General features: G+C 35.2%; 1 pseudogene across 1 annotated transcript; it reads left to right on the plus strand.

The window, feature by feature from the left end:
• Positions 1-1,383: 1,383 nt before the first annotated feature.
• LOC18428871 (putative CoA ligase CCL12) lies at positions 1,384-16,871 on the plus strand (annotated as a pseudogene). The gene is made up of 14 exons (XR_016053039.1): positions 1,384-1,782; positions 3,853-3,982; positions 4,167-4,426; positions 4,571-4,772; positions 6,228-6,268; positions 6,499-6,618; positions 6,849-6,922; positions 7,005-7,225; positions 7,337-7,431; positions 7,525-7,741; positions 7,848-7,973; positions 16,021-16,119; positions 16,220-16,420; positions 16,631-16,871. The product of XR_016053039.1 is annotated as a putative CoA ligase CCL12 (transcript).
• Positions 16,872-26,408: the final 9,537 nt, after the last annotated feature.

Below are 26,408 nucleotides of genomic sequence, written 5' to 3' on the forward strand. Positions count from 1 at the left end.
CTTGACGCATAATTTAAGCACCAAAGCATAATGTCTTTCATAGATATCTATATATAGGGATGCAGAAGGCTTATTTGCATGGTTTTTCGAAGTACGATGGATCCAGGTAATCTAGTATGTAATTATGTCTTCTTTTACACCATTTTCTTTATGAAATATTCGCCGCTTTCTTACGATGCACTTTACATCTCATTTCAACTGAATGGTGGGAATGTCATGATGGAGACTTATCTCACTTAATGAGGATTGCTCTCCTAGACATATTCAGCTACTGGATGTGAGCAGAATCGGAGTACCTCTTAGTGGATAGACACCACTAAAAGAAATCGGCTGACTTAACCTGAATGACTTGGATGCGATTTTTATCACAGATACAATTGATCAGTGGTGGAGGAAGAGCCTCAAGTGCTAAATAAAAGAGCATCCCTCAAGGCAATCAGTGAGAATTGTTAAGAAGACGATGTTCATGAGAAGGGAAGAGGAGGTGGAGCAGGAGCAAATTCCCCACCGACATTTAAGCAATTCTTTGGAGATGTAGATGGTGTTGCACCTGTTGAATGGGAGTGAGAACGGGAGTGAGAATGGGGAATGAGCGGAAATGAAAGAGATTATGATTCTGAAGCAAACATATCCCAACCAGGTAATACTCAGCCCGAGATCCAACAACAAGATTATGGAGATGAGCAAGAGAGTGGGAGCTATCACAAGAGTTGAACAAGCTTTAGGGACTTCGGATAAGAAGAGCAGCAATTCTCCAACCGTAGGGATGTGAGTATAGTCAGGTCAGCATTGAGGATTCTAAGGTGTACATAAATCGACTCAATGAATTGTCAAGATAATTCAATAAGATGCATTAACATGATAAAAAGGAAGAACGACACCGCCTTTTGTTTTCGTTTTGGAAGAACGATACAAGATGAAGAGGAAGAATTGAGTCTATTTTGGACTTTATATTTATGTCATTGATTATTATGAGCTTTTTTATTCAGTAATAAGAATGAATGGTTTATAGGAATCCAAATGGAAAAATAAATATATCAGCATTCACGTATTTTTACAAAATAATGAAAATACACATCACTTCTAATGTTTTATAAAACTAAAAATACGCCGATATACCGCTTGATTCTCCGATACACCGTTTTTTATATGACCGATCCACGTAGCCAATCTGTTGTTTAGACTTTGATTTCTAGTGATTCGTTGTCAGTGCTATAGCATTTATAAACTTAAGATCATAATAATAAAACGAAATATTATTGTTAAAAAATAAAATAAAGGACGAGGTAGCAACCTACCACCACTGTCACTTTCACGTGACGTGCATCTGTTTTTCATACCGGCCCCCTCAACCGGATCTTGTCTCTCTTGTCAACAAATTTATCAACTTCGTTAAAGCGTTGAGCTCGGTTCTAGAGAGAGAAACATACTCGGTTCTCGGCAACCTCACCTGTATATCGAGTTGCTCATCCAGAAAAGTTAGAGAGAAATGGATGGTAATGAAATGGATGAAAAAGGAGGTGGGAAATGCATTGGAGAAGTTGGGTTCAACGATATTGTAGGAACGGGGCTTCCTGTTGCAGAGGCTCTTTCCTTTTATGAGGGATTGAAAGATGCCATCGCAGAAGCTGGGGGCAGTGAGACAGAGGTGTGGAGGAAGGTTTCTACTCGTCTCCTCTGCCCCTCTCACCCCCACCAACTTCATCAGTTGCTCTACTACTCTGTTTACAGGAACTGAAATTCTTCGACTCGAGGATCTCCGCCTTATTGGTTCCCCGCACTGTAAATACTTCTCTCTCTTTCTCTCTCATTTTTATGAACTGCATCAAGTATTTGGGATTTACCAAACTTTTCATTTGGAACTCAATGTTTAACTTTGAATTTATTCCCAAAAATAATATGGTCTACGAGATATAATATAAATATGTCACATTTTGTATGAATTGTTTTGAACAATTAGCTTAAGATCAGAGAATTTAGTATGCAATTGTTGCTCTTCTACTCTTCATATTGTAGTTTTATCAGATTTTGGAAACCCATGTTGATAGGCAGCGAGAAACTGAGTTTTACTCTGAATGTGTTCTTTTATTGAATTGTGGAGAGATTTGAATGGTGCATTTGTAATGATGCACAAATAGCCTGTTTTCCATGCATCCCTGCTTTAAGGTCTTGATGGGTTTAGATAATGATAAATATGGGTGAAATGTTTTGTATTATTAACTGGTGAGATTAGTTGAATTGTGCCATAGTATCAACAGCATGTTTACTATTCTATACATCCCCTGCCACGAGCGCCCTTGTTTGATGAGTGCTCAGAGCTGGTTCATAGCCTTGTAATTCGTTACATGACTGTCAATTAGCAGTGCTGTCTCCTTTAAAGTTAGAGCAGTTAGTAATTTCTCTGGCCTTATCTTCCAAATATGGGAACCTGACCTCGGGACTAATACCTAGGTTGTGAAACCAAACTAGATGAACTTGTTTGGCTATAGTGTCAGAACTCTATGCCTTTCCCTTGTATTAGGACTTAAGCAACAGGTGGATGATTATTAATCAGTTTATGAAGGATTCTGCAAGATGCCGAAGAGACCCTTATCCAGCACTGTTTGCATATGCTTCCAGTCAAAATTTCTTATTTGAATATAAAATGCACTTATGCATGATTGAGTTAACATGTGGTCATCCACCTTGATTTTTCAGAACTTACCTCAATGACAATTGGCTTCTTACCATTAACTTCCTCATAGCTTTTGTCCCCCCACCATCTCCTTGTTGTCTGCCATTGATCTGTAATTGCAGCCTCCTCTAGTGGTGACATCAGCAAGGTGACCAATACCACCTGTGACTCTGCAGATGACCTGAGCTTTTAAATTGCCAATTAACTCTGTTAAGGAAAAAAATATATAATTTCTCACAACAAATACCAACAGAGATTGCTGGGAAAATTGTGATTTTGGCAAATGCATTAGGTTACAATTGTTATAAACCAATATGATTTGGAATTTTCAAAAGAATGTGTCTATAGTTACCAACAAATAATTGATGTAACAAAATGTTACATTGTAATGTGTCTATAGTTACCTACAAATAATTGATGTAACAAAATGTTGCATCGTATATTACCTGAGATGATAAGAGCCCAATGAAGGGCTGGACAAAATCTGTTGGGCAGAGTAATGCACACAATAGCACAGTGAACTATTATGGAATCTGGACAAGATTTAGGAAAAGGGTGATTACTTGATTCATGACTCAAAATTCAGAATTTCAAATTTATTAACATGGCCATGTTATCCTCTTTATTCCATGGAATAGCCATTGGAGAAGTTGAACCCAGCTCTATATAGAACAACTTTAATTGTTCACTTTCTGTTGGAGTTCTCTGTGGTTTAGACTGCTTTACTATGCATGAGTACAAAGCACCATTAATTTGTTTTATATTTTAGTTTGTAGACAGCTGGACTGTATAAAATATAATCACCCACTTCCTTTGAAATTTCTGAATTAGTTGCAACCATGGCTACTCTTGGATGCTATAGCATGCACAGAAACAGTTACTAGGACCTAATTCTAGTATAACAATGTGCCAACAAAGACCTAATGTTTATGTTTATGTTCTACCAATAGATACACTGGAAATTTTTGAAGCTTAGAATAGTTCTGATACTCCCAAACAATCCTGGATGGGCATTAATCCTGGAGGGCAACTTTTGCATCTCCCTGTCCATTCTACCAGTCAATAGCGGACATTAAGACAATCCTGGAATTATAATGGAACTAATTTGTGCATTATAATGAACTTCTGAATATTCTCCTGTAATTGTCCTTGCATGCACCAATTGATCAAGCTTACAGGTCATCTGCCAAAATGACAAACTTGGGGCGGATAATGGATACTTATGGGCCAAAACTTCTAGGACACTCATATTGTGATCCCATTACAAGTTATGACAAGTTTCATCAGTTCTCAGTCCTTCATCCAGAGGTAAAGAAACAATCCATTTAGTCATTTTGTGTACAGATTTCTTGTGTTCATTGAGCCAAAAGGCAGTTACGTTAGGGTTTTTACTTTAATAATAGTAGTAGATATCATCTATCTAATAAAGGTATCTTCCGTGAGTTGTTTTTTCTATTGATGATTATTTATTTTGTTAAATGTTTGACTGCAGATTTATTGGTCCATTGTTTTAAGAGAACTTTCACTCACATTTCATAGAGGTCCAGAGCGTATTCTCAATACTGGAGACAGCTCAAGGCACAGGGGCATTTGGTTGCAAGGTTCTCTCCTGAATATTTCTGAGTGCTGTCTCTTGCCCATGGAAAATCTGAACAAGCATGATGATAATGTAGCTGTTGTATGGAGAGACGAGGGTCGTGATGACTTCCCCATTAATCATATGACTTTGAGAGAACTGCGAGGTCAAGCAATGTAAGTTTGGACTGTGGGATATGAAATTTGCTTTTATACAGGTATATAAGTTGAAATGCATTTTAAAAGCGTCCCTGCTTTATTACAACTCTGAATTTCCACATGATTAAGTGCACCTTTAGATGCTTGTCTTTTGTTCTACAGGAGTGTGGCAAATTCACTCGATGCCATATTCTCCAAGGGTGATGCAATTGCCATAGACATGCCAATGACAGTAAATGCAGTTGTCATATACCTTGCAATTGTTCTAGCGGGATTTGTTGTTGTGTCCATTGCAGACAGTTTTGCAGCAAAGGAAATTGCAACACGCCTGCATGTGTCTAAAGCAAAGGGCATCTTCACACAGGTATTCTTTTTCTAATGGGGTTTTTTAAGTAATGGAACAGAAAACACCATCTTGATCATACTTATTACGGTTCAAGCATGTAATCTTCTAACTCTATTGATGTTCACTATTCCACTGTGGCTGCTTTATCTCTAGCTATACCACAAAAAAATTATAAGCAATATGATTTTTCTAATTATTGTTTACACGTGGTTGGTAATTAAGAAATTATTCACTACTTACAAATAAAAGAAGGGTGTGGTTTGTATAAAGCTGAGGCCCTAAACAATCAAAGTAAGGCACAACTTCAAATAGTGTCGAAAGATGCCGTTTTAATATCATAAATCTTTATGATGGCCTGAAAATTGATTTTCATCTCTAATCATAAAATCTAAAGATTAATAAATAGCGTACATCAAATAGATCTATGAACACTTGAAAATATTGACAATCAACAGTCTAGATAATGCATTACAAGATGCACTATTTCCAAGACCCAAAGTTCATTTTTTTGTATGTCCATGTATCTAAAGCTCGAGATGATCAGATTTAAGGGTTTTTCGACATTGAAACAACTTCTTGTGAATTTTTGGGGTACGCCTTAGTTTGATTGTTTAGAGCCTCAACCTTATATAAACTTTTTCCATAAAAGAAATCTTTGATTACTTGGAGTCTTCCATTTTCTTTTTCTTTTTTTTTGAACATTACTTGGAGTCTTCCATTTTTTTGATTATGTTGCTCATCCAGAATAGATTCTAGGGAGTCCACGTAGACTTTCTCATGCATGTATCTGTAGATTTCTAGCATGAGCACAAGGAAAATTTTCTATAAAAAAATCTCACTATTATATAATATTAACCTTAGATAATCTTTTCAATTCAAAGGCAACAAGGGCTTTGATGGGTTTGAGTGCTAAATATAATTGCATGGCACAGTCTTGATCATTGTCAACCAGACGAATGGAAATTATGCAACTAACAAGATTTATTCTCATGGATTCCTATTTCCAAATCGTACAGATTGTGTAGCACTTGTAGAGATTTCTACACTAACCATTTAGAAATCTCCTGAGCATAGAAGTCTTGTACCTAGAGTTTGAAGATGAATATTGCATCATAGAAATGATCCGACTCATAAATATATCTCTTATACCAGAGATAACAAGATGAGTCAATGCCAATATGACGATCTGATAGCATAACATATCTCATTGTGAACCATGTTCTTTGGTTATATTGCATAGATATTAATGAGACCCACGAAATCAAAGACTATATGCTTAACACCCTTTACATAATTGTGTCCTCTCATGTATCCGTTGCTTGCTTTTGCTTGGAAATAATTTCAAGAATTTAGAAATTTTGTATTTTCACTTTCTTTAGAGTCTTGAAATTCTGAATATTTTTTGTTTCAAGTGCATTAACATTGATTGTCATGAATAATGCAACCTTGTCATTTTGTTCGTGTGCTTTTCAGGACTATATCTTGAGGGGACAAAGGAAATTGCCCTTATATAGGTAAAGCACCTCATAGAAGCAAAAATATTTTTCAAATGTTATAGTGCTTTTTCTTGTAATAGTGTTTACGGACTGGCTGTATATTGAATATATCAAAACAATCTCCACTAGTGACATCCCTTAAGGAATTTAGAACATCGTAGTTTGAGAAGACATGTGATTGGAGCAATTTTATAAAGGTTTAACTGCATTCGATGCACCATATGGGCAAATTTGACAATTTAAATCAGTCTGTTGCTATGTAACTTAATCAGGCATTTAACCCTCTTGACTTTGCTTTTTCATATTAAGCTGAGGAAGCAAGATATGACATGGCATGAATTTCTCTCTCTTGCCTATCACTATCCAAGGTATGTCATCTATGTGAGGTAGCTGTGCAGGTGCTGATATTTTATTGAAGACTCATCAACAAAACTCATCTTCTTACCTCATATGCAATGACTGAAAGTTCTCTTTCAATCGACATATCTAGCCCAAAAATATTGCTTTTTCTTTAACCCCTTTAGATGTTGTCCTAAAATCCCACCTGTAGTTCAAGCTCTTTGCTAAACTAACTGATATAAACTTCTTATCTTGGCAGGCCAGATTATTATTCTCCAGTTTATAGTTCCCCTGAGTCCGTGACAAATATTCTTTTCTCATCGGGAACCACTGGTAACAAATATCCATTTACTACTTCTAGAATTCATACATTTTGATCAATTTCAGTTTGTGTGATCGACTTTGCCTTGTAAAGGGGAGCCAAAGGCTATTCCATGGACACAGCTCTCTCCTATTAGATGTGCAGCTGATTCATGGGCGCATATTGATATCCAATCAGGGGACATCTTTTGCTGGCCAACAAATTTGGGATGGGTTATGGGTCCGATACTATTATACTCATGCTTTCTAAATGGTGCCACCCTTGCCCTCTACAATGGATCCCCTCTTGGTTTTGGCTTTTGCAAATTTATTCAGGTAGCATTTAGCATGAGCAGTTCTTGTTTGACCTTTTATATCTTGAAAACCTTACTTTTTTCTATACTTAAGCAATTATTCAGGGTGCTTTTTCACCTTAAATATTATTAGGATGCGCGTGTCACTAAACTCGGTACTGTGCCAAGATTAGTGAAAGCCTGGAAGAATACTCAGTACACAGAAGGCCTTGACTGGACAAAGATAAAGTAAGCCTGAATTGTATGGTTCATGTCGGGACTAGTCTTCAGAGACAATTGGATGAGCAATCTTGATAAAAATTAATGAACTTTATTTTGTAGGGCATTTGCTTCTACTGGAGAAGCCTCTAATGTTGATGATGATCTATGGTTATCATCTCGAGCTTGTTACAGACCTATTATTGAATGCTGTGGAGGAACTGAACTTGCTTCTTCTTACATTCAAGGGAGCATTCTGCAACTGCAAGCTTTGGCAACCTTTAGCACTCCATCAATTTCCACAGGGTTTGTCATCCTTGATGAGCATGGGATTCCTTATGTAATAATTTAATATTTCGAGAACTGGTTAGATGGTTTTCATTTGTGTATCTTTGTTATCTCTTCTCAAGCACACTTCCTTGATTCCTTTTCCTCTGAACTGACAGCCAGGTGATCAACTATGTGAGGGTGAAGTGGGCTTAAATCCTGTGTACATGAGAGCTACTGATAGGTTGCTCAATGCTGATCATGAGGATGTTTACTTCAAAGGAATGCCATTTTATAAAGGAATGGTATGGATGTCTCTGTTCTCTTATTAGTCTTATATTGTTGACGTCAAGATGTTTAACTCAAGTTTTTCCCTTGTTTTCTTCTAGAAAAAATCATGGGAATCCGAACCATGAAACCAAGGATTGTGAATATTATCTTCTACTGTTAAATTTAGGCAAGTCCTGTAAAAGATAAAGTTCATAGGTCTATGTTCTGTTTCTGTCCAATCCAGAACAAAACTGATTTAAAGAAGCCAATTCAGTATGCAACTATGTTCTGTTTCCATCCAAATCCAGAACAAAAATGATTTAAAGAAGCCAATTCAGTATGCAACTTTCAATCATTGGCTTAACTTTCTGATTTGGAATGCCTATGAAAATTCCTTATGAGTGAAGTCCAAGTTGGAATTGAAATTGAAGATGATCAGTGCGTATTGCTTAAATTTTAATTTTCATAACCTATGCAAGGTCTAGTATTTCCAAAACCAACATGATGCTTGATTCTAGTAAATGTAAATTAAGACAATCATTGTCAAGCAAGAGGTCAATAGATTAAATGGTGGAAAATATGACATCAATTTTCCTGCAGATACCTTTTGTATATCCTTTCTGTTTTTCTTTTTTTTTCTTTTTATTTTTTATTATTGCGGGCCAAATCTGTGGGGAAGTGGTCCCCTATCCGATTTACATAGAGAAGAATGAGAATTACAAAAGCTATGTGCCCCTTTGAGTTGTACAAAAGGAATATCAAAAATAGAATAAGATGAGAAAATTAGGTTGCCAAGCAAGGCCAAAACAGTTCTGAAGATCCAACATCAACTTGTTCAGTTCCTTAATTTAAATAGACCATATGGATGTACAATCATAAAATACAAGATCATAGGGGAAAGTGTATGAATGGGAAGTGGAGCTGTTGCAATTATGAGCTATTTCAAACTTGCAAGTTGGAAGCTCCCATAAGTCATCCAAAATTATATGAAACACAGCCAAAATATTAAATCTCTCTAGTAGTACCTTGTATTACTGGAGTACATGCATCAGATATAGGACACAGGTAATTGCTACACTGAAACTTCACAACAAGAAAACGACAATAGATACTAGTCTCATTGAAAGGTAACATAGTGTCGCTTGTGTGCCTTGTAGTGAGATGTATGGTCATTGCAGTGTCTTTTAGTATGTAAGGGTATGATGCTACTATTAGTTGCAAACTAAGGGAAATTTTTGGTTCTGACCCAGAAGTCTTGCCTGTTATGAACTCATGATATTATGCATTTTAAATGGAAGGTCTTTGTTTTGGCTTTAGTGAAGAGAATCATTTCATTAAGATTCCTTTGATAATGATCTCTTTCTAGAAGAACGTCTGCCGAATTTTTAGTTATGTTTTCCCTACAGGGAATTTGGAACTTATAATTGGTTTTTTCTTTCTCAATGGCTGTGCTAATTTTTTGTTTTTCTGGTAGATTATCTTAGATTTCAATTTTGAAAATAGTGATATATCCATTTGTGGTCTAAAATCACCCACCAACCCCTGCTTTGTTTCTTCGATTACGCATCACATTCACTTGCAAGACCAAACTTGAGATCAATGTCACCAAAGAATGATCAGAAGAGGCTAACTGAGAGTGTGTTTCAAGGTTATGAGATCGGATAAAGTTCTAAGCATATTCACATCTGATGTAACCATTCCAAGCCTTGAACGAGAATTTGGAGAAAAATAAGACAGTATGGTGGTTGGCAATAGGACCATCTTGCTACCATTGGAAATAAACCATCTTGCTACAACTGGAAATAAAGTATGTTACTAAAATACGCCCTTATGGAACTAGATTCACTTTAAATTGAATATGTAAAATGACTTAATATGCTAGTAAAGATTAATGATTAGCCACTGCCCATGTTTTTTATGCGAATAAATAGTTGATGCTGTGTTTGATAAAGGGGAGCAGCGGCTTTCAGTTACTGTAGCATTTCATGTGTTTGTTAATGGTAAATGTTGTTTCGGAAGCCGCAGAACTGAGCTTAAATGGGAAGCCACAATTTCCATGCTACCCCATAGAAGCACTGCTTCTAAAGCAGATGGAAGAGGGGCCTATGGCAACCACTTCTTCTACTTATCAAACACACCTTAATGTGTCGAGGTTTGCAGATTGTTTACTGAATTACATAAAACCAACGATTCAACTTGAGCAAAAAAAGTTATTATGTATGTTTGAGATGAAGTGGGTGTAACTATGCAAAATCAAGTAGGACTCTTATTTATAAGGAGCTGGAGCAAAAGCATAATGCATAATAAGGGTGAGGACCATAAACTTTCTTTAAACCGTTTGATAAATGGGAGCAGCGGCTTTCAGTTACTGTAGCATTTCCTGAGTTTGTTAATGGAAAATGTTGTTTTGGAAGCCGCAGAAATGGGCTTAAATGGGAAGCCACAATTTCCATGCTACCCCATAAAAGCACTGCTTCTAAAGCAGATGGAAGAGGCGCCTATGGCAACCACTTCTTCTACTTATTAAACACGCCTTAATGTGCCGAGGTTTGCAGGCTGTTTATTGAATTACATAAAACCAACGATTCAACTTGAACAAAAAGAGTTATTATGTATGTTTGAGATGAAGTAGGTGTAACTATGCAAAATCAAGTAGGACTCTATTTTATAAGGGACTGGAGCAAAAGCATAATGCATAATAAGGGTGAGGACCATAAACTTTCCTTTAAACCATTTGATAAATGGGAGCAGCGGCTTTCAGCTACTGTAGCATTTCCTGTGTTTGTTAATGGGAAATGCTGTTTTGAAAGCCGCGGAAATAAGCTTACATGGGAAGCCACAATTTCCATGCTCCCCATAGAAGCACTGCTATTAAAGCAGATGGAAGAGGCACCTATGACAACCACTTCTTCTACTTAAGAAACACGCCTTAATGTGTCGAGGTTTGCAGACTGTTTACTGAATTACATAAAACCAACGATTCAACTTGAGCAAAAAGAGTTAGTATGTATGTTTGAGATAAAGTGGGTATAACTATGCAAAATCAAGTAGGACTCTATTTTATAAGGGGCTGGAGCAAAAGCATAATGCATAATAAGGGTGAGGACCATAAACTTTCCTTTAAACCGTTTGATAAATGGGAGCAGCAGCTTTCATCTACTGTAGCATTTCCTGTGTTTGTTAATGGGAAATGTTGTTTTGGAAGCCGCGGAAATGTGCTTAAATGGGAAGCCACAATTTCTATGCTACCCCATAGAAGCATTGCTTCTAAAGCAGATGGAAGAGGCGCCTATGATAACCACTTCTTCTATTTATTAAATACGCCTTAATGTGTCGAGGTTTGCAGACTGTTTACTGAATTACATAAAACCAACGATTCAAGTTCAGCAAAAAGAGTTATTACGTATGTTTGAGATGAAGTGGGTATAACTATGCAAAATCAAGTAGGATTCTATTTTATAAGGAGCTAGAGCAAAAGCATAATGCATGATAAGGGTGAGCATCATAAACTTTCCTTTAAACTGTTTGATAAATGGGAGCAGCAGCTTTCAGTTACTGTAGCATTTCCTATGTTTGTTAATGGGAAATGCTGTTTTCGAAGCCGCAAAAATGGGCTTAAATGGGAAGCTACAATTTCCATGCTACCCCATAAAAGCACTGCTTCTAAAGCAGATGGAAGAGGCGCCTATGGCAACCACTTCTTCTACTTATTAAACGTGCCTTAGTGTGCTGAGGTTTGCAGACTGTTTACTGAATTACATAAAACCAACGATTCAACTTGAACAAAAGGAGTTATTATGTATGTTTGAGATGAAGTAGGTGTAACTTTGCAAAATCAAGTAGGACTATTTTATAAGAGGCTGGAGCATAAGCATAATGCATAATAAGGGTGAGGACCATAAACATTCCTTTAAACCGTTTGATAAATGGGAGCAGCGGCTTTCAGTTACTGTAGCATTTCCTGTGTTTGTTAAACGGAAATGTTGTTTTAGAAGCCGCAGAAATGGGCTTAAATGAGAAGCCACAATTTCCATGCTACCCCATAAAAGCACTGCTTCTAAAGCAGATGGAAAAGACGCTTATGGCAAACACGTCTTCTACCTTATAAACACGCCTTAATGTGCCGAGGTTTGCAAGCTGTTTACTGAATTACATAAAACCAACGATTCAACTTGAGCAAAAAGAGTTATTATGTATGTTTGAGATGAAGTGGGTGAAACTATGCAAAATCAAGTAGGACTCTATTTTATAAGGGGCTGGAGCAAAAGCATAATGCATAATAAGGGTGAGGACCATAAACTTTCCTTTAACCGTTTAATAAAAGGGAGTAGCGGCTTTCAGTTACTGTAGCATTTCCATTGTTTGTTAATGCAAAATGTTGTTTTGGAAGCCGCAGAAATGGGCTTAAATGGGAAGCCACGATTTCCATGCTACTCCATAAAAGCACTGCTACTAAAGCAGATGGAAGAGGCGCCTATGGCAACCACTTCTTCTACTTATTAAACACGCCTGAATGTGCCGAGGTTTGCAGACTGTTTACTGAATTACATAAAACCAACGATTCAACTTGAGCAAAAAGGGTTATTATGTACGTTTGAGATGATGTGGGTGTACCTATGCAAAATCAAGTAGGACTCTATTTTATAAAGGGCTGGAGCGAAAGCATAATGCTTAATAAGGGTGAGGACCATAAACTTTCCTTTAAACCATTTGATAAATGGGCGCAGCAGCTTTCAGCTACTGTATCATTTCCTGTGTTTGTTAATGGGAAATGTTGTTTTGGAAGCCGCAGAAATGAGCTTAAATGGGAAGCCACAATTTCCATGCTACCCTATGGAAGCACTGCTACTATAGCAGATGGAAGAGGCGCCTATGACAACCACTTCTTCTACTTATGAAACACGCCTTAATGTGTCGAGGTTTGCAGACTGTTTACTGAATTACATAAAACCAACGATTCAACTTGAGCACAAAGAGTTATTATGTATGTTTGAGATGAAGTGGGTGTAACTATGTAAAATCAAGTAGGACTCTATTTTATAAGGGGCTGGAGCAAAAGCATAATGCATAATAAGGGTGAGGACCATAAACTTTCCTTTAAACCGTTTGATAAATGGGCACAGCAGCTTTCAGCTACTGTAGCATTTCCTGTGTTTGTTAATGGAAAATGTTGTTTTGGAAGCTGCGGAAATGAGCTTTAATGGGAAGCCACAATTTCCATGCTACTCCATAAAAGCATCGCTACTGTAGCAGATGGAAGAGGCGCTTATGACAACCACTTCTTCTACTTATGAAACACACCTTAATGTGCCGAGGTTTGCAGATTGTTTACTGAATTACATAAAACCAACGATTCAACTTGAGCAAAAGGAGTTATTATGTATGTTTGAGATAAAGTGGGTGTAACTATGCAAAATCAAGTATGACTCTATTTTATAGGGGCTGGAGCAAAAGCATAATGCATAATAAGGGCGAGGACCATAAACTTTCCTTTAAACCGTTTGATAAATGGGAGCAGCAGCTTTCAGCTACTGGAGCATTTCCTGTGTTTGTTATTGGGAATTGTTGTTTTGGAAGTCACAGAAATGTGCTTAAGTGGGAAGCCACAATTTCCATGCTACCCCATAGAAGCATTACTTCTAAAGCAGATGGAAGAGGCGCCTATGACAACCACTTCTTCTACTTATTAAGCACGCCTTAATGTGCCGAGGTTTGCAGACTGTTTACTGAATTACATAAAACCAACGATTCAAGTTGAGCAAAAAGAGTTATTACGTATGTTTGAGATGAAGTGGGTGTAACTATGTAAAATCAAGTAGGACTCTATTTTATAAGGAGCTGGAGCAAAAGCGTAATGCATAATAAGGGTGAGGACCATAAACTTTCTTTAAACCGTTTGATAAATGGGAACAGCGGCTTTCAGTTACTGTAGCATTTTATATGTTTGTTAATGGGAAATGCTGTTTTCGAAGCCGTAGAAATGAGCTTAAATGGGATGCTACAATTTCCATGCTACCTCATAAAAGCACTGGTTCTAAAGCAGATGGAAGAGGCGCCTATGGCAACCACTTCTTCTACTTATTAAACGCGCCTTAATGTGCTGAGGTTTGCGGACTGTTTACTGAATTACATAAAACCAACGATTCAACTTGAGCAAAAAAAGTTATTATGTATGTTTGAGATGAAGTGGGTGTAACTATGCAAAATCAAGTAGGTTTTATAAGGGGCTGGAGCAAAAGCATAATGCATAATAAGGGTGAGGGCCATAAACTTTCCTTTAAACCGTTTGATAATTGGGAGCAGCGGCTTTCAGCTACTGTTGCATTTTTTGGGTTTGTTAATGGGAAATGCTATTTCGGAAGCCGCATAAATGGGGTTAAATGGGAAGCCACAATTTCCTTGCTACCCCATAGAAGCACTGCTTCTAAAGCAGATGGAAGAGGCACCTATGACAACCTCTTCTTCTACTTATCAAACACGGCTTAATGTGCCGAGGTTTGCAGACTGTTTACTGAATTACATAAAACCAACGATTCAGCTTGAGCAAAAAGTGTTATTGTGTATGTTTGAGATGAAGTGGGTGTAACTATGCAAAATCAAGTAGGACTCTATTTTATAAGGGGCTGGAGCAAAAGCATAATGCATAATAAGGGTGAGGACCATAAACTTTCCTTTAAACCGTTTGATAAATTGGAGCAGCGGCTTTCAGTTACTGTAGCATTTCCTGTGTTTGTTACTGGGAATTGCTGTTTTAGAAGCCGCAGAAATGGGTAAATGGAAAGCCACAATTTCCATGCTATCCCATAAAAGCACTTCTTCTAAAGCAGATGGAAGAGACGCCTATGGCAACCACGTCTTCTACTTAATAAACACACCTTAATGTGCCGAGGTTTGCTGACTGTTTACTGAATTACATAAAACCAACGATTCAACTTGAGCAAAAAGAGTTATTATGTATGTTTGAGATGAAGTGGGTGTAACTATGCAAAATCAAGTAGGACTCTATTTTATATGGGGCTGGAGCAAAAGCGTAATGCATAATAAGGGTGAGGACCATAAACTTTCCTTTAAACCGTTTGATAAATGGGAGCAGTAGCTTTATGCTACTGTAGCATTTCCTATGTTTGTTAATGGGAAATGCTGTTTTGGAACCTGCAGAAATGGGCTTAAATGGGAAGCCACAATTTCCATGCTACCCTATAGAAGCACTGCTTCTAAAGCAGATGGAAGAGGCGCCTATGACAACCACTTCTTCTACTTATTAAACACGCCTTACTGTGCCAAGGTTTGCAAACTGTTTACTGAATTACATAAAACCAACGATTTGACACTAGCTAAAAGAGTTATTATGTATGTTTGAGATGAAGTGGGTGTAACTATGCAAAATCATGTAGGACTGTATTTTATAATGAGCTGGAGCAAAAGCATAATGCCTAATATGGGTGAGGACCATAAACTTTCCTTTAAATCGTTTGAGGCCCAGTTAAAGGAAGTGGGTTGCGTTGGGTTGGCAGCCAACATAAAATTTGTCACATCTTATCATGAATCCTAAACACGTAGCTGAATCATTGGGATAAGACTTGGATAATAATGATGATGTGTCCATTACGTCTTAGCTACTACGCCAAGAGGGCAAATTCAAAAGCAGGGTCATATTCTCTCACTTACTTTGGCGTCATATTCCAAATATTTTCATCTCCATTAATTGAGGATTATATTTTACCTATGGGAGTAATTTATTGTCCTATAAGTTTCTGGAAATCAAAGCATAAATGGTCCTACGATCCAGTACGCTTCCAACTACTCCCAATCTTTACCTATCTTTATATCATATTCTCAATATCCTCGTTTGATCTCTTTTGCAGAATTGTTTGCTCTCTTGCCTTTTCCATGTTCTTGTGCATTAAATTTTTGTTGTATCTAGGTGGCCATATTGTAAAAGACTTTATGAAGTAGGATTATGGAATCAAAGCCCTCCCTTCCTCCCTCTCTCTCTCAAAAACATTTGAGCATATCCATCCATTTATAATGGCCATAGGAAGCTGCACATAACTCACTCAACTATATGATATTCATTTCCAGCAACTTAGGAGGCATGGAGATATAATAAAAAGTACTGTTGGGGGGTATTACATAGTGCAGGGTAGAGCTGATGATACTATGAATCTTGGTGGCATAAAGGTACGCATACTTCTTCCTCTCTTTCCATATGAATGCACTTCCATGGAGACATGATGTGTTTAAATTACTATGATGGTTGGTCTTCTGTCTGTGTATCTAGACTAGTTCAGTTGAGATTGAGCGTGCATGTGAGGGAGCTGATGACAATGTATTGGAGACTGCGGCGATAAGTTTTTCAGCTGGGGGACCCGAACAGCTAGTTATATTCGCTGTTCTGAAGAAAGGAAGAAGTGAAGATGTCGAGGTGTTGAAAGAAAACTTTTCAAGGGCCATCCATAGAAACCTCAATCCTTTGTTTAAGGTACACAACTGTTATTACTTCTCCCTTTCGAATTCCTTATTTAACCTCCTTAACATGGTTTGCAAAGGCATCTTACATGAATGGTGGGCCTAATCTAATTTTTCATAGAAAATTTGTGGCTCTTAAAAAAAAAAAAAAAAAAAAACTGTTAACATTAAATTTGTGACTGTTTATAGCATGCAAATTGAGTTCAACCCCTTTTGTATATAGGTGAGTTTTGTTAAAGTCGTTCCGAAATTCCCTCGAACTGCTTCTAACAAATTGATGAGAAGAGTTTTGAGAGATCAAATTAAGAAATAGCTTGCTATTCAACGAAGTAAGCTATGACTGGAACAGTGTTCCTCCTCTTATCCATCCACTCGATTTTGTCATTTTCTGATGAAGAATGTAGCATTGCTCATGTTGATGAAATCGATTTATGAACCTCAATAATTTATGCCCGCATTGAACACTTTATTATCTTTTTCCTTTCTTTTTCTTTTTTTTTTTGAGCAATATGTACTCCCACGACCTCAAATTTTTGATGATATAGCCTGTTCAGCTCAACAGCCAGCCCAAAAAATGAAAACAAAACAAGAAATATGTGTGAGGACCGGAAAAAAAGATGTGGTATTATCATATGGTTTATGTTATTGGTAATATTACATTGCCGTCCTATTTTTTTGAAAAAGTTTTTTTTTTTTTTTTTTCATATTTCTTCCATTGTTTCGAACAGCAACACACAAAAAAATAAATAAATAAATAACTAAAAATAAAAAAATGTATGAAAATATATTTGGCGGTTTGAAAGCCCAACTTTGACTTTCAACAGTCAAAATGCACAAAAGAAACTAATGAATTCGGACGGTTCAAAAGCTACCAAACATTTGGCTCTTTTTTATATGTTTTAAGCATTACAAAGTTAGATTTTCAAACTTAACCCAGATGTACAATCTTTTTTAGTTTAAGGTGGTTCTAAATTTAGACTTTCTGACTATTCAAATATATATTTTAAGCGGCTTGAAAGTTAAGGACTCTCGGAATCCCAAATATAATCTTTTCATTTTTTGGGTAGTACTTTTGAATCGGACTAAAATAGGAATAATATTTTTCAAAAATAGAACTTGTAATAATATCACATCTTTGTTTTTTCTGGATGTGTCATAAAGTTCGAGAAAATTTTTTAAAACTTTGAGCGTGGTCAATGAAATAAATGCAGCCACTCAATTTCACATCCAATTGTTTCAAAAATGTGATTACCAACATGTGCCAGTCCAAGATAAAAATATGTCGAATCGGCTTATTCCAGTTCGGCACAAAATTTGTCAGCCCAATACAAGGTGTCGGACTAACATAAAATGTGCCAAACCGACTTTTGATATTCAAATTCTACCGGACTGACACAAAATGTGTTGGACCGGTTTATACTGAAATTTTGTCGATCTGCTGCATTTTGTGTTGGACCAGCTTATATTCAAATTTTGTTGGTTTGCCACATTCTGTATTGGACCGGCTTCTATATTCAAGTTGTGCCGAACCTATGATTTTGTGTCGAACTCGCTTAGAGAGAGAATGGAGAACATCGATTAAAATGAAGGTATTTCAATCCAAAAAAGCTATCTTTTTTTTTTTTTGGTTTAGAGGCGGATGTATAAATAAAAAATGTTATTATCAAGAGGATCTTTTTTTTTTTTTGTTTAGAGGTGGATGTATAAATAAAAAATGTTATTACCAAGAGCATTGGGGGTAGGCGTGGGGGTGGGGGCATGCCTAAAACTCTTATTAGTTTTAAAAGATAATTAGTATTGACATAAGTGGGATTATTATTAAATATTTTTTAATATAAAATAAACCGGGGAATAATAAAGTTTCTGAAAAAAGTGTATTCTTCAATTGGAGCAAATGTACAATAGCACCAAGTTCTCGTGATCCTATGAGTATTAAAGGAGAAGGATTAATATTGATTCAATATTTATCATTTACCACATGGATTTATAATATTTCGTAAATGATTGTGTGCTCTAGCGGGGAAGCAAAATGTACATTTGCTCCCTAGGGCGAAATCATAACTAGGTGCCTTCTTCGGATACTAAATTCAGAATTGATCCACACTCAACCAAGAGACTAATCTAAAGACTCCTAAAGGTTTGGATTTGAAAGACAGTTTCTATGCCGGCCAGTCCGCATATTGGAAAATACGGGTTTGGCAGTAAATATATTTTTTAAATATAATTTGATCTTAATTTTTAGAGAATATATAATCTTTAACATGGAGATCATGAATATGAAAAACAAAAATTGAAAACTAGAAATATTAATTAAATTAAGAAAATATTTGGACCACTAGTTACACTTGTTTTTAGATGGACCACCTATTTGCATCCATTTTTAAGATGGACGCTTTATACCTCTCGACCGCATATTGTAAAAATGCGGTCCAGCCAGCGTGAAACGTTTTTCTTTAAATTTTATTTATCCGTTGTGAGATATGATAGTACATCATTGTAAATCGTACTTATCATCGTTCAAATGTTTGATGGTGGGTGATGAACCAACGAGGGGCATGTTTTGTTTTTTTTAGGTCCCACTCTTTTTTATCATCGCCCATAATACAATGGTAGTAAAACTTGAAGTACCATGGTAAAAATTTAAGGGGAAAAGTTTATATAGAACCGAGGCTCTAAACAATCAAATTGGAGCCTATCACAAAACTTTCACTAGAGGAAGTTGTTTTGATGTCCAAATGTCCTCAAATTGATTATCTTGACATCAAGATGCCTAAACATTAAGGAAAAAAAAAAAAAAGGGATTTCAAGTTTTAGAAATAGTATATTTTGTAACACATTTTTGGAACGTCAATTTTCAAGATTTTCATGTTTTCATAGATCTGTCGATCTACACTATTTTTGAAGCTTTAAACTTTATAAATAAAAATAAAAATTTATTTTAAGACTATCACAAAGACTTTCAATATTGAAATTACATTTCTCAATACTATTTGAAAGTAGGCTTTAATTTGATTGTTTAGAGCCTGGGCTATATTCAAACCGCACCCAAAATATAAATCAAACTAAACTTTCCGTATTCTTTCTTCGTTCTTGTTTTTCATTTTTTATTTTGTTTCTCCCTTTTCATTGAAAAGTTAAGGCTATATGACGTGCCTCTCTCTATCTTATTTTCTTCTTTTCTTTTCTTTTTTTTTTTTTTTTATCATTGAAAAATATTTTCAATAAAACATGGTCTTAGAGATCATTGAATTTTTCCTCACTATTGAATAACTTCATGAAATAATTATGATTTTTTAAAAACCATGCAATAAATAAATAATATAGGCATACTATTTGTGATAAACTACGATTATAGGGAAAAGATCAAATTTTAAATACTATTTTAAATAGAGGAATAAAAATTGATATAGTGCAAATGAAAAATAGTGAGAGAAAGCTAGAGGAGATGTGTCAAAATTCATAATTAGAAAATAAAAATTAATCAAGTATATCCCAAGAAAAGAATTAAATTTTATATATACTTCATCACATATTTTTTTGCTTGAAATATAGCTACAAAAGAAATTTAATATTCAAATAGTCATAAAAATTTAAAATACATATAAAGGAAAAAATTGAGATAAAAATAAATCAATGCATCAATTAACATAAGAACCAAAAATAAAAAATAAGTAATTTTCTACTTCTCAATAGAGAGACCAAAATTGTTGCTGTTGTTGTTATTATTATTATTATTATTATTGTTGTTGTTGTTATTATTATTATTGTTATTATTGTTATTAGTATTATTGTTATTATTGTTATTATTACATTAGAAAGATATATAGAGGGTGAGTAAGCTCAACCCACTTATTTGTTGTAATTAAAAAACTACATTATAACTTGAAAAATATACTCTATATATATAGATAGAGACGGATAATATATCTTCTATCTTTCATTTAGAAATATATTTCTAACAAAAAAGGTCTAGAGAGAGTGCTAAGATAGTCCATAGAGAGAGAGCTTCCTCATAAGTTTCGGTGTAACAAGCTTTTGGGTTGGCACATGAGGGTTTTACCCTTTTAAGTGAGATATAATAGGAGATGTTGTTCCTAAAGAGAGCTTTAAGAAGGGACAGATTGAGAGAGAGAGAGAAATGTGGGAGGGGGAGAGAAACGTGGAAGGTAGATACATGAATGGTTCGTTAGATAGTAGGAGAGACATGGGTGTGCGGGAGAGAATTGAGAGGTAGACACTAAATTAAATAGAGGGGAGAGAAAAGTAGGAGGTAAAGAGAGTTAATTAAATAGAAAGAGAGAGATAGAGATATCATATTAAAAAATAAGTTACATAAAAACTAAAAAAAGAGTTACTTATATTTATGTCTTTTTATGCATGTAGGAGGAAGAGAGTTACAAAAAAATATTACGCTAAAAAAAGAGTTACCTGTATTTATGTCTACATTAAGAAAGAGTTACCTATATTTATGGCTTTTTACGCATGTAAGAGGAAGAGAAAGAGTAAATGTAGGAGGGAGATGGAGAAAAGAGTAAATTAAAAAATTTAAAAGAGAGATAGTTAATATGGGGAGAGGAGAAACGAGAGAGAGATTAACTTGGGGGGAAAGAAGAGAGAGATTAATATGGGGGAGGTAAGAATAGAAAGAAATACAGGGGCTTGGAGTTATTAGAAAATAAAGAGAGAAGATGGATGATTAAAGGAAGGGAAAGAATGTGATGAAAGAGAAGAGGGATTGGCATGAGATGACATGTATGGGCATGTAAAAGATGTGGAGGAGAGAGAGTTCACGACATGTATGGATATGAGAAAAATGTGAGGGAAATATCCTTGTACCCCATATTTTTTGTTTTCATATCTCAATAAACCCAAAAATTCAAAATATATCTCCTAACCCCTTGACTAACTTTAGCCACTTTTAACTATTTTTTTAGCCCTAACAAATATGAAAATGACATGCTTATTCTAAACCCTTCATCTCTTTACGTGATATATGCCCTCCAAATTTCTCTCTCTAACATTCACCATCTTTCTCTCTCTAATGGGGGAGAGAGAGTGAGAACACGGGGAAAGAGTGGGAAAATAGGTAGAGAGAGATTTACTGGAAAATCACGTGAAGAGAGAGAAGATGGTGTTTAAAAATGATATGCCTTTTTTTATATTTGTTTAAGGCAAAGAATATAGGTTTGTAGAGGATAAAGTTAGCTTAAGGGATTAAAAGATATAAATCTTAGAATTTTTATAATTTAATATATGTTATGAAACCTTGGGTCTATTGACATATAAAACTAAAAAATGGGGGTATGGAGATATATTCCCTTATTAATATCGTGGCGCACCTGGAGAAAGAATAAGCAGGGTAGTCCTCTCGCTTAATATATAATATATAAATATTGAAAGACGCAAACTACATCAAAAATTCATCTCAAAATAACTAACCGTAGGTATGAGAATAATCAACCCATTACATGCATCTTTTTTGTGGTCTTCTTTGTATGATACCACTTCTTGTGATTTCTTTTTGAATTTGTGTATTTCCTTTGTGAAAATGATCCATTTCTTTTTCACTTTTGATTTCTTCTTGAATTTGTGCATTTTCTTTGTGAAAATGATCCATTTCTTTTTCATTTATATCCATTTCCTTTTCATTTAATTTTCTTGTTTTCGTTAGTTTTATAGGGTTTCAAAAAGAATAATCAAGAAGATTAATATAAACTACTTTCAACATTAGGTACACAATCCCAAAAAAAAATTCAAACTGATTTTTTTTCTAATTTCATCATTAAAATAAATAAATAAATAAACCTAGCAGAACATCCTAAACTCCAAGAAAGATAAAATAAAAAAACAAATAATATAATAAATAAAACAATAACAATAACATGTAAGAAAACAAGAAATATGAAGCGGCTTCTTCATCATCTAAAGAAAGGCAAGAAAGTTATTTGATGAGGAAACTTCAGCATCGGACAATGATGTGTAACCTCCCACATGACCATCCAATGCGTGGAAAGGCTTAAAGCGTGACCGACAAACCTTGTATTCATAAAATTTATTTCCATTGTTATCTCTTCTTTTCCTTTGAATTCATTTTTGAAGATCTTTCCTGTGGGAAGTCATGTGCCTCCCAAGGGCCTGTCCAAACGCGAACTCTTGTTGCAAAGGATACATTAGTGGTTATTACTAAAATTTTGAACATGGTTGTCGGAATCTTGATAATCTTGGATATCGTCATTGTCGAAAGGCTGAGTTATTTGATTGCGCTCACCAGCATCTTCGAAACCTTGTGTATAATTGTCAGAAGCTTGCTCGAAATTGCTAGAATATGCAAAGAGAGAGGGAGCGGGAGAGTCTTGTTGGGGTAAGGAGAGAGATAATGGTAGAGATGGGATGAGAGGTTATAGGGTCATCTTAGTATGAAGAGAGAGAAAGTAACAAAGAAAGACGATCATGTTGAAAAACTTGAGGGAAGAGATGGACCCACTCCTAGGATTAGGGGTAGTGTCTTGAGACTATCGATTGCAAAGATCAAGCTTTTACCAGAACTGTCTGTAAATTTATGTGTCCCTCTCCATGGCCATGAAACCCTTTTTAAAGTGGGATGGAGAAGGTCGTTCTCCAACGTTCGGATTCCTCCTGAAATCTTTGAGAAAACGTGGCCCTGTAATCATGGTAAGTGGGTGGTTACTTTCTCACTATTAGATAGCAACACTTTCTCTCTCTAAGAAGCCTCTTTTTTTTAGTAATAAACATTAAATTATAAAAGAGAGAAATATTGCACGTTTAAAGGCCCCATGACCACACACGTACCAACATCTCCTACTTTGTTATAAGGGCCAGATATATTGAACTATCATAAAGTCTTTACCACTTAATGAATTTAATATTTATGTGCATATTTTTGTCATGAGGCTTTCACGCAAGTGCGGTTATACATCTCATAACAAAAACTATCCAAAGTCATGTCATGTTTTTTTACGCTAATGCGAGTTTTCCTCTCATGACCAAGACATAAAAAATAATCTCATTTGGAAGTTCCTGACTTAAATATTTCTAAGTCTCATCAAAGCTACATGCTTTGATAATATTTCTGCACTCAATCCCTTTGTTAAAGGGTCTGCAATCATATCTGAAGATGGCAAATAACTTACAGTTATTTCATTCTTTCCAATAATATCATAAATATAATGATAATCAAATTCAATGTGGTTACCTTTGGAACTATAAGCTCCATTTCTAATTGATGAAATAGTAGACTGATTATCACAAAAAAAATTTAACAGGTCTGTCTGCTATATCCAGCTTCAAATCATTTATGAAGAGTTTAATCCAAGATGGCATAAGTTGTAGCAATGCTACAAGCAATATACTCGGCTTCCATAGTATACTGAGCTATACAACCTTGTTTCTTACTAGACCAAGAAACACATCCACCTCCAAAGAAGAATACAATTCCTAAGGTTGATTTTATATCATCTGGGTTTCCTGCAAAATCTGCATCAGAGTACCCAGTAACGTCTAAGTTGTCAACTTGGAAGCACAACTTGTTTTTAGTTTTCTGAATATATCTGAGTATCCTTGTTATAGCTTGCCAATGAGTTATCCCAAGATTACTCTGAAATCTACTTACAAGACCATATGCATGACTCAAATCAGGTCATGTACACAACATGGCATAATTTATGCATCCTACAGCTTGAGCATATGGAATTCTTTCTATTTCAGCTTTGTCACTATCATTTAATGGACACATTTTTTTTGATAATTTTTTACAAACAAGTGTATCTATGGGCTTACAATTTTCCATTTTAAATCTCTTTAAAATACTTTCTAAATAATTTTCTTGAGATAAACATAGAAGTCTTGAACTTCTATCTCTTGTTATCTTAATGCCCAATACATATGAGGCTTCTCCCATATCTTTCATCTCAAAATGGGAACTTAACCATGGTTTGGTATGGTTAATCATGCCAATATCATGACCAGCTATCAAAATATCATCCACATATAGTGACAATATAACAAAATTGTTCACACTATTCCAGACATATACACAATGGTCTAACCTATTGACTATATAACCAATTTCAGTAATTGCATTATGAAAAGTAAAGAATCATTGCCTAGAAGATTGTTTTAGACCATATAAAGATTTCTTAAGTTTATATACTTTGTCTTCTTGGCATTTAATTACATATCCTTCTGGTTGTTTCATGTATATATCTTCTTTTAATTCTCCATTTAAGAAAGTTTTTTTGACATTTATATGAAATAATTCTAGATCATAATATGCAACTAATGCAAGGATGATTCTAATAGATGAAAATTTTACTACTGGAGAATAAGTTTCTACATAATCTATACCCTCCCTTTGGGTAAATCCTTTAGCAACCACCCTAGCTTTATATTTTTCAATGGATCTATTTGTATTAAGCTTTTTCTTTAGGACCCATTTGGAACCGATGGGTTTTCTACCTTTAGAGAGGTCAACCAACTCCCAGACTTGATTTCTTTTAATAGAATCAAGTTCATCATCTATGGCTTGAGTCTGCTCAGCTGAGTCATGTGAGTTAATAGCTTCAATGTAGCTACGAGGTTTATTTATTGTATCCTCACTCATTGAAGAGTAATTATCTTTATTCATAAATACATAAAATTCTTCTAAAGTCGTAGGTGGGGCTCTAGTTCTTTTAAGCCTATCTGGTATACTTGATTCAATTGAATCATTCTTATCAAATGCATAGGGAGTATAAGAAACAAGGTCTTACATACCCTTATCTTTATCAATTTCATTTAAGTCAATAGACTTATTTAAAATATTTTCATCATCTATATTTTTTAAGAAATGAGCATCACGACTCTCTACTAATGATCTAGTATCATGGTTATAGAATCTATACCTTTAGAACTTTCTGAATAGTCTATAAACGAGCATGTTATAGTTGTACTTTGTAATTTATCTCTAGTTTGTGGTGGTATAAGAACTTGTGTCCAATAACCCCAAACTTTCAAGATAGTAAAGCCAGGTTTCCTACCTGTCCATAATTCATATGGGGTCAAGTCTATAGATTTAGTTAGAACACGATTAATAATATATATTGCAGTGTTGAGAGCCTCGCCACAAAAATGAGGTGATAAATTTGAATGGCTCATCATGGACCTAACCATGTCTATTAGAGTTATATTTCTCCTTTCAGCTACACCATTTTGTTGTGGTATAGATGGCATAATTGTTTGGTGAATTATACCATGCTCCTTACAAAATTCAGAAAAGAAGGCGGAGCAATACTCACCTCCCCTATCTGTTCGAAGAATTCAATATGTCTACCTAACTGATTTTCTACCTCAGCTTTATATTCTTTAAATGTTTCTAATGCATCTGATTTCTTATTAATTAGATATACATATCCATCACGTGAATAATTATTTATAAATGTTATGAAATATTTCATACCTCTACGTGTTTTTCACATTTAATGGGCCACATATATCAGAGTGAATAATACTAAGTAGTTCACTAGACATTTTCCCTTAGGGAAAAGCTTTTTAGTTAATTTACCAAAAATACATAGCTCGCATGTTTTGAACACAATTTCTCCTAAATTGGGGAGCAAGCCTCTTTAACCATTTGATTCATTTTGTCTTTATTTATATGTCATAATCTTAAGTGTCATAAATATGGGTCATCCATACACATAAAAGCATAAAAAAAAGCATCAATATAACCAGAAAATGATAAACTTTCATGGTACAAATTGTCAACTTTAATATCGTACATCAAAGCTCTAGAAGGCTTCCCAATGGCAACCCGACCAGACTTGAACCTTATTTCATAACCCTTGTCATCTAGCCTTGGGAAAAAAATCAAATTGCGTCTCATATTGGGCGCATATAATGTATCAGTCAATAAGAGATTTGTTCATACTGGTAAACATAACTGAAAAGTACCAATGCCTAGTACATTGCAGTAGGTGTCATTTCCCATATAAATCCTTTGGTTA

This window comes from Amborella trichopoda, chromosome 3 (assembly GCF_054954075.1).
Source record: "Amborella trichopoda isolate Santa Cruz 75 chromosome 3, AtrichopodaSantaCruz75HAP2 v2.0, whole genome shotgun sequence".
NCBI lineage: Eukaryota > Viridiplantae > Streptophyta > Magnoliopsida > Amborellales > Amborellaceae > Amborella > Amborella trichopoda.